At 44.9% G+C, this 13,994-nt stretch overlaps 1 long non-coding RNA gene across 9 annotated transcripts; it reads right to left on the bottom strand.

Annotated features, from left to right (window-relative positions):
- Window positions 1-8,602: 8,602 nt before the first annotated feature.
- On the bottom strand, window positions 8,603-13,889 carry LOC147341022 (uncharacterized). Of its 9 annotated transcripts, none has more exons than XR_015159756.1 (5): window positions 13,819-13,889; window positions 13,252-13,450; window positions 12,489-12,639; window positions 11,206-11,307; window positions 9,227-9,693 (listed from the first exon to the last, which is right to left on the bottom strand). It is a non-coding gene; the product is annotated as an uncharacterized LOC147341022 (long non-coding RNA). The 9 variants fall into 9 exon arrangements; XR_015159751.1 differs by lacking the exon at window positions 9,227-9,693 and adding an exon at window positions 10,235-10,500 and having other exon boundaries at window positions 11,206-11,358; XR_015159753.1 differs by lacking the exon at window positions 9,227-9,693 and adding an exon at window positions 10,235-10,500.
- Window positions 13,890-13,994: the final 105 nt, after the last annotated feature.

Below are 13,994 nucleotides of genomic sequence, written 5' to 3'. Positions count from 1 at the left end.
TGGAGCCCCCCAAAATAAAGTCTGTCACTGCTTCCACGTTTTCTCCTATTTACCATGAAGTGATGGGACTAGGTGCCGTGATCTTAGTTTTTTGAATGTTGAGTTTTAAGCCAGTTTTTTCATTCTCTTTCACCCTCATGAAGAGGCTCTTTAGTTCCTCTTCACTTTCTGCCATTAGTGAAGTTCATTCACTCAGTTGGGTCTGACTCTTTGTGACCCCATGAACTGCAGCACGCCAGGCCTCCCTGTCCATCACCAACTCCCGGAGTTTACTCAAACTCTTGTCCATTGAGTCGGTAATGCCATCCAACCATCTCATCCTCTGCCGTCCCCTTCTCCTCCTGCCCTCAATCTTTCCCAGCATCAGGGTCTTTTCCAATGAGTCAGCTCTTCACATAAGGTGGCCAAAGTATTGGAGTTTCAGCTTCAATATCAGTCCTCCCAATGAACACACAGGACTGATCTGCTTTAGAATGGACTGGTTGGATCTCCTTGCAGTCCAAGGGACTCTCAAGAGTCTTCTCCAATACCACAGCTCAAAAGCATCAATTCTTCGGTGCTCAGCTTTCTTTATAGTCCAACTCTCACATCCATACATGACTACTGGAAAAACTATAGCCTTGACTAGACAGACCTTTGTGGACAAAGTAATGTCTTTGCTTTTTAATATGCTGTCTAGGTTGGTCATAACTTCCTTCCATAAGTCACCATCTGCAGTGATTTTAGAGCCCAAAAATATAAAGTCAGCCACTGTTTCCACTGTTTCCCCATCTATTTGCCATGAAGTGATGGGACTGGATACCATGATCTTAGTTTTCTGAATGTTGAGCTTTAAGCCAACTTTCTCACTCTCTTCTTTCACTTTCATCAAGAGTTTCTTTAGTTCTTCACTTTCTGTCATAAGGGTGGTGTCATCTGCATATCTGAGGTTAGCCATTAGTGACAGTTGGACCCTAAAGAAGGCTGAGCACCGAAGAATTGATGTCTTCAAGTTGTGGAGCTGGGAAGACTCTTCAGAGTTCCTTGGTCTTTGAGGAGATCAAGCCAGTCAATCTTAAAGGAAATCAACCCTGAATAGTCATTGAAAGGAATGATGTTGAAGCTGAAACTCCAATACATTGGCCACCTGATGTGAAGAGCCAACTCTCTGGAAAAGACCCTGATGCTGGGAAAAATTGAGGGCAGGAGGAGAAGGGGGTGACAGAAGATGAGATGGTTGGTTAGTACCACCAACTGAATGGACACGAGTTTTAAGAAACTCCAGGAGATAATGAAGGATAGGGAAGCCTGGCATGCTGTGGTCTATAGGGTTGCAAAGAGTTGGACATGACTTAGCAACTGAACAACAACAAGGGGAAAAAACATAAACCCTTGTAAACATTAAAAAAAAAAAGAACATAAACTCTTATGGCTCAGCTGGTAAAGAATCCACCTGCAACGTGAGAGACCTGGGTTGAATCCCTGGGTTGGGAAGATCACCTGGAAAGGGGAAAGGCTACCCTTTCTGGCCTGGAGAATCCCATGGACTGTATAGTCCATGGGGTCACCAACAGTCGGACACGACTGAGCAACTTTCACTTGTAGGAAAAAACAGACTGTCAGCCAGTTTGCATCTGCATAGGTCCAAATGTAACATCCCTTTTTCACGTATATATTTTATATTCATTTTGACAGACATCAACTATTTCATGAAGAGTTCCGATTTGATACCCTACATAAATGTTCCATTTTTCCACATGGTTGTGTTTTAAATTATTTATTAAATTAATTTTTGGTTGCACTGAGTCTTCATTGCTGCCAGAGCAGGTGGTTACTCTCTAGTGGTGGTGCATAAATTTCTCACTGTGGTGTTTTCTCTTGTTGTGGAGCACAGGCTCTTAGTGCATGACCTTCAGTTGTGGCTCAGTAGTTATGTCACATGGGCCTAGTTACTCTGCTGCACGTGGGATCTTCCCAGACCAGGCATCGAACCTGTGTCGCCTGCATTGGCAGGTGGATTCCTATCCACCATACCACCAAGGAAGTCTCGTTCAGTCTCAGAAAACTTGGAACAAAATGAGGTGAAAGTCAGCTTTTGGTTTTTCTATGTGGAGAGTCCTAATAGCAGAGAATAATGACAGTGTTGTTTCCTTCTTTACAAGTATTCTACTTTTGATTTCATTTGTCTAACTGCTTTGGTACCACTTCTAGCTTCTGGAACTGAAAGAATACCTGAAAGAATTTATACCCAAATTTTTGGAAACAAGGTTTTAGAAAGTTTCCCAGTTATAAGATCAACATGTATAAAAATCAGTTGTATTTACATACATTCACCAGCAATAAAAAAATTAGAAAGTATAGTTTAAGACACCATTTACAAAAATTACAAGGTAACTAGGAATCTCACAAAAGATGTGAAAGATCTACATAAGGAAAATCATAACATTTTATAGAAAGGTATTAAAGAAGACCCAAGTAAATGGAGAGTGATCCCATGCTCATGAGTAGGAATACTTGATATAGTAAATATGTCAGTTCTCCAGAATTAATCTACAGAATTACTCACAACAGCAAAAAGGAAACTCAAGGGTCCATCAACAGTTGAATGGGTAAATAAACTGGGGTCATACAAGGGAATATTATTCTCCATAAAAAGAAAGGAAATTCTGACATTGTGGCTGCATTGTGAATGAACCTTGAAAACATTACACTAAGCGAAATATGTCAAACACAAAAGACTACATGTAGTATATGATTCCATACATATGAGATCCCTAGAGTAGTCAAATTCATAGAGACAAAAAGTAGAATGGGTGACAGGGACTGGGGGAGGAGGGAATATATATATAGTGTTTAGTGAAGATAGTTTTAGTTTGTGGTAGATGAGAATGTTCTGGCAACGGATGGAGGTGATGGTTGTAGAACAATGTGAATGTGCTTCATGCCCCAGAACTGGACAGTTAAAAATGGTTACAATGGTAAAGTTTTATATCACTATTTTATCACAATAAATCTTTTAAATAAAAAATGGCTAAAAGGTAGACTTTGTTATATACATTTTACCACAACTTTAAGTAATCTAGCCAATATAATGAATTGATTTTAAAATCAATATGGACACACAATAGCCCAAGAAGAGCCTCTTGAAAAAAGGACATGGTGGGAGGATTTGCCTTTTTGGGTATCAAAGTTTATTGTGAAGTTATAATAATTCAGACAGGGTGGTACTCGAGAGACAAATTGATTAGTGGAATGGAACAGGGATCCAAAAACTGACCCACAGCTGTAAGCACACTTAATATAGAGCAAAATTGGTATTCCAAGACAGTGGGTAAAGGACATTCATCTCAAACAGTACTGGGACAATTGCAGCTCTCTTAAAGACACTTGATCCTTGCCTCACAACATACATGAAGAAAGTGAAAGGGTTAGTCACTCCGTCGTGTCCAACTCTTTGTGACCCCATGGACTGTAGCCTGCCAGGCTCCTGTGTCCATGGAATTCTCCAGGTTAGAATACTGGAGTGGGTTGCCATGCCCTTCTTCAGGGAATCTTCCCAACCCAAGGATTGAACCTGCATCTCTTGCATCTCCTGCATTGGCTGGTGGGCTCTTTACCACTCACACCACCTGGGAAGCCCCACAACGTACATGAATGCATGGAAAACAAAGACAACTTCTAGAAGATAACGTAGGCAAATATTTCCATAATCTAGGGGCAGGGAAAGGTTTCTTAAAGAGGATATTAAAAACATGAGGGATTCCCTGGTGACTCAGTGGTAAAGAATCTGCTTGCAATGCAAGAGACGCAGGAGATGCAGGTTTGATCCCTGGGTTGGGAAGATCCCCTAGAGGAGGAAACGGCAACCCAGTCCAGTATTCTCGCTGGAAATATGCCATGGACAGAGGAGCCTCACAGGCTACAGTCCATGGGGTCACAAAGAGTAGGACATGACTGAGGAACTGAGCACACACACAAAAAACATGAACCATCAAGAAAATGGTACATATCCCACATTGAAGGTCAGGAAGGGCGGCGGTGAGGAGATACCCCTCGTCCAAGGTAAGGAGCAATGGCTGCACTTTGCTGGAGCATCCATGAAGAGATACCCCACGCCCAAGGTAAGAGAAACCCAAATAAGATGGTAGGTGTTGCAAGAGGGCATCAGAGGGCAAACACACTGAAACCATACTCACAGAAAACTAGTCAATCTAATCACACTAGGACCACAGCCTTGTCTAACTCAATGAAACTAAGCCATGCCCATGGGGCAACCCAAGACAGGTGGGTCATGGTGGAGAAGTCTGACAGAATGTGGTCCACTGGAGAAGGGAATGGCAAACCACTTCAGTATTCTTGCCTTGAGAACCCCATGAACAGTATGAAAAGGCAAAATGATAGGATACTGAAAGAGAAACTCCCCAGGTCAGTAGGTGCCCAATATGCTACTGGAGATCAGTGGAGAAATAACTCCAGAAAGAACAAAGCGATGGAGCCAAAGCAAAAACAATACCCAGCTGTGGATGTGACTGGTGATAGAAGCAAGGTCCGATGCTGTAAAGAGCAATATTGCATAGGAACCTGGAATGTCAGGTCCATGAATCAAGGCAAATTGGAAGTGGTCAAACAAGAGATGGCAAGAGTGAACGTCAACATTCTAGGAATCAGCGAACTGAAATGGACTGGAATGGGTGAATTTAACTCAGATGACCATTATATCTACTACTGCGGGCAGGAATCCCTCAGAAGAAATGAAGTGGCCATCATGGTCAACAAAAGAGTCCAAAATGCAGTACTTGGATGCAATCTCAAAAACGACAGAATGATCTCTGTTCGTTTCCAAGGCAAACCATTCAATATCACAGTAATCCAAGTCTATGCCCCAACCAGTAACGCTGATGAAGCTGAAGCTGAACGGTTCGATGAAGACCTACAAGACCTTTTAGAACTAACACCCAAAAAAGATGTCCTTTTCATTATAGGGGACTGGAATGCAAAAGTAGGAAGTCAAGAAACACCTGGAGTAACAGGCAAATTTGGCCTTGGAATACGGAATGAAGCAGGGCAAAGACTAATAGAGTTTTGCCAAGAAAATGCACTGGTCATAACAAACACCCTCTTCCAACAACACAAGAGAAGACTCTACATGTGGACATCACCAGATGTTCAACACCAAAATCAGATTGATTATATTCTTTGCAGCCAAAGATGGAGAAGCTCTATACAGTCAGCAAAAACAAGACTGGGAGCTGACTGTGGCTCAGATCATGAACTCCTTATTGCCAAATTCAGACTGAAATTGAAGAAAGTAGGGAAAACCACTAGACCATTCAGGTATGACCTAAATCAAATCCCTTATGATTATACAGTGGAAGTGAGAAATAGATTTAAGGGCCTAGATCTGATAGATAGAGTGCCTGATGAACTATGGAATGAGGTTTGTGACATTGTACAGAACAGGGATCAAGACCATTCCCATAGAAGAGAAATGCAAAAAAGCAAAATGGCTGTCTGGGGAGGCCTTACAAATAGCTGTGAAAAGAAGAGAAGCGAAAAGCAAAGGAGAAAAGGAAAGATATAAGCATCTGAATGCAGAGTTCCAAAGAATAGCAAGAAGAGATAAGAAAGCCTTCTTCAGCGATCAATGAAAAGAAATAGAGGAAAACAACAGAATGGGAAAGACTAGGGATCTCTTCAAGAAAATCAGAGATACCAAAGGAACATTTCATGCAAAGATGGGCTCGATAAAGGACAGAAATGGTATGGACCTAACAGAAGCAGAAGATATTAAGAAGAGATGGCAAGAATACACAGAAGAACTGTACAAAAAAGATCTTCACAACCCAGATAATCACGATGGTGTGATCACTCACCTAGAGCCAGACATCCTGGAATGTGAAGTCAAGTGGGCCTTAGAAAGCATCACTACGAACAAAGCTAGTGGAGGTGATGGAATTCCAGTTGAGCTATTCCAAATCCTGAAAGATGATGCTGTGAAAGTGCTGCACTCAATATGCCAGCAAATTTGGAAAACTCATCAGTGGCCACAGGACTGGAAAAGGTCAGTTTTCATTCCAATCCCAAAGAAAGGCAATGCCAAAGAATGCTCAAACTACCGCACAATTGCACTCATCTCAAACGCTAGTAAAGTCATGCTCAAAATTCTCCAAGCCAGGCTTCAGCAATATGTGAACCGTGAACTTCCTGATGTTCAAGCTGGTTTTAGAAAAGGCAGAGGAACCAGAGATCAAATTGCCAACATCCTCTGGATCATAGAAAAAGCAAGAGAGTTCCAGAAAAACATCTATTTCTGCTTTATTGACTATGCCAAAGCCTTTGACTGTGTGGATCACAATAAACTGTGGAAAATTCTGAAAGAGATGGGAATACCAGACCACCTGATCTGCCTCTTGAGAAATTTGTATGCAGGTCAGGAAGCAACAGTTAGAACTGGACATGGAACAACAGACTGGTTCCAAATAGGAAAAGGAGTTCGTCAAGGCTGTATATTGTCACCCTGTTTATTTAACTTATATGCAGAGTACATCATGAGAAATGCTGGACTGGAAAAAACACAAACTGGAATCAAGATTGCCGGGAGAAATATCAATAACCTCAGATATGCAGATGACACCACCCTTATGGCAGAACGTGAAGAGGAACTAAAAAGCCTCTTGATGAAAGTGAAAGTGGAGAGTGAAAAAGTTGGCTTAAAGCTCAACATTCAGAAAATGAAGATCATGGCATCCGGTCCCACCACTTCATGGGAAATAGATGGGGTAACAGTGGAAACAGTGTCAGACTTTATTTTTCTGGGCTCCAAAATCACTGCAGATGGTGACTGCAGCCATGAAATTAAAAGACGCTTACTCCTTGGAAGGAAAGTTATGACCAACCTAGATAGCCTATTCAAAAGCAGAGACATTACTTTGCCAACAAAGGTTCGTCTAGTCAAGGCTATGGTTTTTCCTGTGGTCATGTATGGATGTGAGAGTTGGACTGTGAAGAAGGCTGAGCGCCAAAGAATTGATGCTTTTGAACTGTGGTGTTGGAGAAGACTCTTGAGAGTCCCTTGGACTGCAAGGAGATCCAACCAGTCCATTCTGAAGGAGATCAGCCCTGGGATTTCTTTGGAAGGAATGATGCTAAAGCTGAAACTCCAGTACTTTGGCCACCTCATGCGAAGAGTTGACTCATTGGAAAAGACTCCGATGCTGGGAGGGATTGGGGGCAGGAGGAGAAGGGGATGACAAAGGATGAGATGGCTGGATGGCATCACTGACTCGATGGACTTGAGTCTGAGTGAACTCCGGGAGTTGGTGATGGACAGGGAGGCCTGGCGTGCTGTGATTCATGGGGTCGTAAAGAGTCGGACACGCCTGAGCGACTGATCTGATCTCATCTTACTACAGTAAAATTAAGACATTCTGTTCATCAGAAGACATCATGAAGAAAGTGCAAGGGTGGGGGGGCTTCCTTGGTGGCTCAGTGAGTGGTAAGGAATCTGCCTGCAATGCAGGAAACTTGGGTCTGATCCCTGGGTTGGGAAGAGCCCCTGGAGAAGGGAAAGGCTACCCATCCTAGTATCCTGGTCTGGAGAATCTCACAAATAAATCACTATTTACCCAGTCCAGTATTCTGGCCTGGAGAATTCCATGGACTGTATAGTCCATGGAGTCATAAAGAGTCAGACATGACTGAGTGCCTTTCACTTCACTTCATCCACTATTTATCTATGGAGAATCCCATGGATAAATCACTAAGATGAAGATAAGCAATCCATAGAAAAATGGGAAGATTGGTGTGAGCAGGTATTTTATTGAAGAGGAAACTCAATGGCAGAGCTGAAAACATATATACTGTAAGAACTTCCTGTAATTGCATTAACAAAGCACAATAAACTGAAGTGTTAGTTGCTCAGTTGTGTCCAACTCTTTGCAACCCCATGAACTATAGACCGCCAGGCTCCTCTGTCCATGAAATTCTCTAGGCCAGAATACTGGAGTGGGTTGCCATTCCCTTCTGCAGGGGATCTTCCCAACACAGAGATTGAACCTGGGTCTCACACACTGCAGGCAGATTCTTTAGTGTTTGAGCCATCACAGAAGCCTGGACATGAATTTGCGGGGGACACTATTCAACCCAGTATATGCTAAGTTGCTTCAGTCGTGTCAGACTCTTTGCAACCCTATGGATTGTAGCCGGCCAGGCTTCATCTGTTCATGGGATTCTCCAGGCAAGAAAACTGGAGTGGGTTGCCATTTCCTGTTCCAGAGGATCTTCCTGACCCAGGGATTGAACTTGTGTCTCTTACGTCTCCTGCTTTGGCTGGTGGGTTCTTTACCACTAGCACCACCTGGGAAGCCCATTCAACCCAGTGTATATACCCTATGACCTGAGATACACACACACACACACACACACACACACACACCCCTATGGAAATACACATACATGTGCACCATTAGGCAAATATATGTTTGCAGCAACACTAGCTGTGGTAGCTAAAGTGGGAAAATACTCAAATATCCCTCAACAGAAGGGCTCAATGACTGGCAGAATATCTGTCCAGAGGAACAGCAGTCATGTGGCTATTAGGCAATGACTCACATTAACCTCCCAATTTTGAGCACAGAATCTAGACACAAATATAATACTGAATAATTCCACTTATACAAAGTCCCAATGAAGACAAAACAAAACCATTGTATTGAGAGATGCCTGCTTATCTGGTTCCATGGTCAGGATGTCTGTCCAAACTCATATATTGAAATCTAATGCCCTAATGGTATTTATTAGGAGGTGGGGGCCTGGGAGAGGTGCTCAGGTCATGAGCTCATGAAGGTGAAGTCCTCAAGATGGGATGAGTGTCTTCATCAAAGAGGCTCCAGTTTCTTCAGTCCTCCTACCCAGTGAGGATACAATGAGAAGTCTGCAACCTGGGAAGAAGACCCTCCCCCACGCTGATGGTACCTTGATCTCTGACGGCAAGCCTTGGTGAGCAATAAACTTTCGCTGTTTCTAAGTGCCACTGTCCGTGACACTTTGTCCCAGCACCCCAAACAGGCTGATACAATTGGTAAAGTTATGAAAAGCCAAGAGATGACCCCAAAAATCAGGTGCATGCTCACTGGTGGAAGGGAGAAGGAAGTGATGGGAGGGGGATGAGGATGTAGACATTTGAATTCTCGACTTGGGCGATGCCAAGGCAAAGTTTGCTTTGCTAAGTCATTGAGCTGGACATCTGGATTTCTCAACTTTTCTTTTTCAGTCACACAAGGACTGTGTGGGGGAAAGCAAGCCTGGGAGGACTGTGTGACGCCTGGGTGAGCGGGCTCAGGGTGTGGACTCCACTTTGCGGAGCACTCCAGGTGACAGGGGCTGCAGGAGTGAGGTGGTGGCCCCCTTCACCTGTCTCACAGCAAGTACAGCATGGAGCTCAGGGTTTTGTAAGCAACGTTCCATTGCCGAGTCACTTGTGGTGAGGGTGCTGAAAGATTCCCACAGGGGGCCTGTGGGTCTCCTGATACCCTGACCCTGCCACTTGCAGTGTGTCTCCTGGCCGGCAATGGGCAAGGAGGGGTGCTCCTAAACGGAAGGAGACGGAATCATTGTGAACAAGAGGACCGTCGACCATGGCCCCGGAGACATCTTGCATCTGTAGGTCATTAAGAGCCTCCCGGCAAACCAAGGGACAGTAAGAAGCACCAGCATCTGCCAAGGGAAGAGGAAAACCAGGCATTGGCTTTACTCCATGAGGATGCTCTGATGCTCCCTGTGTCCCCTGTGTGGGTCTATGAGCAGAATGATGCCATTTTGTCAAGCTCAAGTATCAGCAGACTGAGCACAAGACTGTTCAGGGGGGCATCCTGAAGTGGTCAACCTCTAAGAGAAAAAGGAATGATAAACAGCAAACTTAGGCTAGCAATTACTTCCAGGGGGCAGGGAGGGGCAGGAGAAAGGGATTTGGGGAGAACAATTTTTGCCCAGGACCTGGCAGCACTCTGTGAAGTCTGGGGCGGGTGATGGGGGCTCCTTTTATTATCTATTTCACATGCAATAATGTGATGTGTGTAACGTAAAGGTGATGCGTGTCTACACAACATAGGTAATCCACGCAGCACACAGATATTACACTGATTTGGCGATGTGTCCAATACTGTATTAAAAGAAGACACAGGGATGGTGAGGGCCCAGGTGGGTTTTCATGAATAAATGCTTTCACCCCCAAAACGAAGCCACAGACAGAAGGTACTCATGGGTGCTGTCAATATTTATTGAAGGACTCAGCTTAGATGTCACCTTGCGGTTGAAGCAGACTTAGGTGTGCCCCCTCTGTGTGCCTCCCTCCTGGCCCTGTGTGTCTCCCTTTTGAACATCCATCACCCTGGGCTGGGACCCCTCATGTCCCGTCTCCTGCAGATCAGATTGGGAACTTGAGGGGCAGAGTCTGAGTCCGACTCAGTGCCCGGCCCACAGCCACTGCTTCCAGAGGATTACCACTCCAGGGACCTGTGGGAACTGAGCAAAGAAGAAAAGCATCTGTGGGCCTCTGTAATGACGGGGAGCAGGAGACTGCTGGCCCACAAGGTCACACCTTTTGAGAAAATCTTTCCCTTCAAACTTGGACTTCAGTGATGCTGTGATGCCCTGTTTGGGCGCGGGGGGGGGATCCCTGTTTTTTTTCCCTTGGGGCACCAGGCTGAGCAGGATTGACAGACCAGGGGGATGCAACTGAGCCACCGGGCAGAGAGCGAGAGCAAGGACAGGGAAGGACTCGAGCATGTGGACTCTGGTCTCTCCCTTCCCCATCTGCTGGCGACCCTGGCTCTGATCTCTCACTTCAGATGCTCCCAGGGCCCCGGCCACCACGCCACCTGCTCGAACATCAGCCCCACATCAGTGCTGAGGCAGCGACCTCTGCAGTCTCTCTGGCTTTTTCCTCTGCCTCTCCATCACCTGGTCCAGCCCCATCACCTTCCTCCCAGACAAGGGCAGCAGCCTCTTGCTGGTCTCTGCTGCCACTCTCCCCACCTCATCTGTTCTGCTTCCACAGCCAAATCAGCCCTTTTAAACACAACTTAGATCATGGCCCTAAGCCTTCCAACCTCTCCTGGTCTTCTGGGGACACAGTGAGCTCCAGCAAAAACCTCTCCCTGAAGCTGACTCAGACGTTGCCACTGAGGGGCCCCACAAACAATCCAAAATTAACTGTCCCCAACTTACCTTATCTCCTAGTCCCCAACTCAGACGGATCCAAGAGCCACCTCCAGTCTCTGTCTTCCTCAACAATGGCAAGCCCACCTCCTTTCTTCAGTTCAACTGCCACTGTCATAGTTGAAGCCACATAGTTGAAGTGACAACCATGATTACAATCTCCTAAGCAGTTGATAAGTAGAGGTGATCAGTGGTCTGTCAGCTCTGTGGGGCTAGGAGGGGAGTCACATAGATTGAATTCTGCCAAGGAGATGGTATTTGAGGGGCAGGGATGGCAGCAGCAGTGGCTGGACACTGTCCTGATGTCCAGTCCCAAGTACCCACATCTTTGTAACCACAAACGGTGCTGCAAAAGCTCTCTTTATGTGCACTTGGCTGAGTATTTCTATTGAAAGTGAAAGTGAAGTCACTCAGTCGTGTCTGACTCTTTATGATCCCATGGACTGTAGCCTGCAAGGCTCCTCTGTCCATGGGATTTTCCAGGCAAGAACACTGGAGTGGGTTGCCATTTCCTTCTCCAGGGGATATTCCTGACCCAGGTATCAAACCCAGGTCTCCCACACTGCAGGCAGACTCTTCACCATCTGAGCCACCAGGGAAGCCCATTTCTATTGAATGGATCCCTAAGAGGGAAACCGCTTAGTTACAGGTCATACAGATTTCAGTTTGTTAGATGCTGCCAAATTATCCTCTAAAAACAGTTCGACCAGTTGATATTTTCACCACCGTGTAGGCAAGACTATTTCCCAACATCCTTGCTGGCAACGGGCATGATCAAACTTTTATCTCCCCATATTTTTTATTATGAAAAATTGCAAACATATAGTGTTTTAGTTTCCCAGGGCTGCTATAAGAGATTACCACAAACGGGCAGGCTTCAACCAACAGAAATTTATTCTCTCCCAGTTCTGGAGGCTAGAAGTCCAAAGTCAAGGTGTAAACAGGGCTGTGTTCCCTCTGAAAGCTCTAGGGAAGAATTTCTCCTTGTGTATTTGTTTCTGGTGGTTCCAGGAGCTCCTCAGTTTGTGGCTGCAAAACTCTGTCTCTACCATCGATTGGCCTTCCCTGTGTGTCTGTGTCAAAACTTCTCTCTTCTTAGGAGGATACTAGTCATTGGATTTAGGGCCCGCCCTACTCCAGCATGACCTTATTTGGATCACATCTGCAAAGATCTAATTTCCAAATGAAGTGACATTTACAAGTTCTGGATAGACATGAATTTTAGGGGGATACTCTTCAACCCAGTACATGTATCAATGTTAAAAAAAACAAAACAGCACCCATTTACTTACCCACTAGATTCCAATGGTCGCCAATATGAGAAATCAAAAATGGCACAGACAGAGACTTCCTCAGTGGTCCAGCAGTGGTCCAGAAGACTCCATGCTTCCAATGCAGGGGATTTGGGTTTGATCCCCGGTTGGGGAACTAATACACCACCTGCTGCATGGTATGGCAAAAAAAAAAAAAAAGAGGCATATAGCTAAAAAACATGACATTTTGATTCCACTTTTTTGACTTAGTATGAATAGATTGCTAGATTTCTTTTTTTTATTTCTAGATTCTAATTAAAAAAATAGATGTGCAACAAGCAACAAAGGTTTACTGTATACCATAGGTAACTATAGTCAATATTTTGTCAATATCACTAATGGAATACCTATAATGGAAAATTATCTGAAATATCTATAATGGAAAATAACCTAACAATAATAGATGTGTCTATTATAAAAATAACATATGTGTATAAGAACCACGTAGCTGTGCACCTGAAACATTCTAAGTGTTTTGTATGTGCTTTTGTAAACACACACACAATATATATATATATATATATATTAAGAAAAAAAAAAAGAGGCACAGAGAAAGATGAAAGTCTCCCAATTCATTTGAGGTGGTGTCTCACATCTTCTGGCTCTAGTTGTCTCTTTCCTCTCCTGAAGGCAAACTTCGAGAAAGGAACAATCAATGCTGCGTCTCCACTTCCTCACAATGACATCACTTTTAGCAAACTGGTGTTGCGAAGTACAAGAAAGTGTTCTGTCTTCATCTTACCTGCTTCCTGGTAGCAGTCGAGACTGACGTTGTTAATCATGGCGTCCTTGAAACTTCCCAGGGTTTTCCCCCTCCTCCTTGATGCTCCTCTCTGATCTCTCTTCTGATCCTCCTCCCTGCCCCTAGCAAGTGCTGGTGTTTCTCTGGACGCTCTCCTGGGCATCCTCTTCTTTCCTTACCTGTATAAGGGAGGGTCCAACTGCGGGAAAAAGAAAGCCCTCTTGCTATTCTAAGCATTCAGTTCAGTCGCTCAGTCGGGTCCGATTCTTTGCGACCCCATGGACTGCAGCACGCCAGGCCTCCCTATCCATCACCAACTCCCGGAGTTTACTCAAACTCATGTCCATCGAGTCGGTGATGCCATCCAACCATCTCATCCTCTGTCGTCCCCTTCTCCTCCCGCCTTCAGTCTTTCCCAGCATCAGGGTCTTTTCCAAAGGACTCAGTTCTTCGCATCAGGTGGCCAAATAACTGACTCATTGGAAAAGACCCTGATGCTTAAGTTTTAAAACAGGGAGACGGTAAGCCGTGAGTGCGGGGACAAGCGGAGCCCAACCCGCCCAGTACCTTCTGCTGGGTCCCACCCACCAGCATCCGCAGATTGGCAGGCGCGCTGTGGGAACCAAAGGAGCTCTGCCCCGCCCCCTTAACCATTTGTAGCGTGCGCGCCCGGAGAGACGTACAGCCAACCAGCGAAAAGGAGCAGCTGTGAGTGACAGCCACATCGTTCAATCACCTGAGAG

The sequence above is a fragment of the Bos grunniens genome, chromosome X (genome assembly GCF_055505025.1).
Source record: "Bos grunniens cultivar Pamir isolate PY7600 chromosome X, Bosgru_T2T1.0, whole genome shotgun sequence".
NCBI lineage: Eukaryota > Metazoa > Chordata > Mammalia > Artiodactyla > Bovidae > Bos > Bos grunniens.
The sequence above is the reverse complement of the archived record's forward strand: the minus strand, read 5'-3'. Positions and strand labels throughout refer to the sequence as shown.